Below are 2,702 nucleotides of genomic sequence, written 5' to 3'. Positions count from 1 at the left end.
GCAGCTGTTGGTGAGCACATTATAGCATACTGCAATTCTATCATTTTCCCTTTATAAAACTTGTAAACTAAATGTTTTTCACCCTCAAATGCCAGCAAGCACGATCCAACATGGTGGCCAAGAAACCGGGCAGCCAGCTAACTCGAAATAACTGGTGAATACGTAGGGCTTGCTGCATTTTTTTTTAAATTCATAAATGTATAAACAATGTCTCAAGAGCATACACAAGGTCGTTGTCCCATATACACTGCATATTATGAGAGTTGTTTGTGATTGTTGTTGGTCAGACCCTAGGATGCATTTAGCTACATGTATATTTGGCCGACATAGTGCGATGTGTGCTTCAACTTAGCACTGATTTTATAGGTGCCGAGAAACATCAATATCACCTAACGTCAAAATGGAACTTCCTCATGCATAAATCAACTGTCAAAACTAAAGCTTAAATCAAAATGGACATGTTGATAGTTTGTCAACTTTGAAAGCTTTATTCTATCTAAGAGTACAACCTTGCCGTAGTAAGATTCTGACAGTGAACCGGGCTCACCCCAGTGCCTGAGCCCTCAACCTGAGGTTTGGCACTCAAAAGAAGAACAATTTGATTTCCGAGTTGGGAGATTCTGGGACAGTCCATTTGTGGGTAGATTACTAGTAAGTAAAATTAATGTAACCCATTTCTGCAAAAGGTTGATGTAGAACTGTATATTTTGGCATGAGGAGGGAGACTCAGTGAAATATGCTACACAGTTGCTCACAAATGTGGCCTTCAAGTTCATTTTGGATTCATTATTTTGTAAACTTAATTTATCACCGGCATTCCAAAATTCCAATGAATTGGTAATGTTTGAATTTGAACTGTTTCTAGCCAGATTGTAATTAAGTTTACAATTACATAAAGCATTATGACACAGTAATCAAAAGTCGGTGTGCTGTTCTGGTCCAGATGAAATTGATGTTTTGATTTGAATTGATTTGATTTATTTGGATGTGAAAAACAGAGAATATTACAAAGCTAGTCCTGACTGTTGACTGAAAATGCTCAAACAAACATGGTGCATGCTTCCACTCCATTGGCACAGAGATACATATTGAGTCAATTAAAATTAAGAAAAAAAGAACAGCCTCTTTTGTACTAAGGCCACAGCAAGTAATTTTTATGGATGACATCCTTTGCAGACTCCAAATTGCAAACCGGTAGCTTTGTTTCATACATTTGCAGATTGCTAAAAATACTATTAGGCTTTCAAACTATCCTTTGAGATGTGTTAATACTCGATGACCCGTTCGCATTGAAATGTGCAAAATAGCAATTGTAGGTTCAAGAAATAAATCATTTATCCAGTGTAACCTACCTGAATGTTTAGGAAAATCCCTGTTTGTTTTGCATACTGCCTTATGGCATAACACGCCAGGTTTGTACTGAATAGCCAAGATGCATATGCAGACAGACTTATTTGATCCACTCACTCCGTGAAGGACCCCTACACTTATTGATAAGTGTGATGGATTCTTTAACATGCTTGAGGTGTGGCTCTCCTCAGACTGGACCTCCATTTATCATCCTAACTAAGGAACAGCCCTAATAGTAAGCTAGGTTATCATTTTCACCTGCATGAGTGAAGTGAGGAAAGTCGACAAGGTAAAGTGCCTTTCCCATGGGCACAAGATCGGTGGCATATCCATGGATTCAAACCCAGAACTTCTGGGTTATGAATCAAGCTCCCTGCCAATTGTGCCACATGACCCCACTTTTAACCATATCAAAGTAATAGGAAAATATTTTTCAGACACATTGAAATCTTGCAGGGTAGGAAACAAAACTTACAGTGCCTGTTTGTTGCAACAGCACACTATACATGCACTTTTTTTTCCATAATGACTTACAGTATGAGCTACATCATTAAGTTACACCAGATCAAACAGACAATGAAAAAATTACAGTGACTGTAACTTGTATGGTCAGCTATAAACTACAAGATAGGGACCCAGAGTTACTCTTAGAATTCTACTGACTATAAACAATATACGGTCAATATAGGGTAACAAAAACCTTTATACAATCAGGTGGGGCTAAACGTGAGTGCAATCTTTTATGTACATTGTATTTGCTATTTACCCATCTTAGCTTTAAGAGATCAGAGCTATCGGATCAAAATATATTGTCAAATCTACTTCTGGTATCGATTGTCTTTAAATCTGTAGTATTCTTATATACAGAAATGTGAATAATTTATTGCATAAGATATCATACCCACAGCATTCCGTGACGAATGAAGTGAAGTGAAGTGAAAGTCAATTTCAATTTGCTTCGGACAAAATGGACAGAACCTTTGGCCACTGAGGCTACATTGTGGCAACTTCTATATTCAAGTTTGACTAATGATTCTAAACGTAGAAAGCATTGAACAATGGTAACGTTTGCTACAATACACTCATTTTTTCTTCAATACAGTGGTACAATATTTTATTCAGCAAGTTGAAAACCTGAACTGTAAAGCGTCACAAAACAGCCCCTAGCAGCTTTTTTGGAACTGCAGGAGCCTGTTTTGTTTCAGAGTTGGAAAGCAAACAAAATCAAGAAGAGATAAAGGCATCATCATGATTTTTGGTATACAGATAGCTTAAATGACGCTTAATATACTTTGACGCCAGTATGCAAATCAGAATCTAACTTTCATAATTAATGGAGACATTGTCTAAAA

This window comes from Branchiostoma floridae, chromosome 17 (assembly GCF_000003815.2).
Source record: "Branchiostoma floridae strain S238N-H82 chromosome 17, Bfl_VNyyK, whole genome shotgun sequence".
Lineage (NCBI taxonomy): Eukaryota > Metazoa > Chordata > Leptocardii > Amphioxiformes > Branchiostomatidae > Branchiostoma > Branchiostoma floridae.
This window is presented reverse-complemented; position numbering follows the sequence as displayed.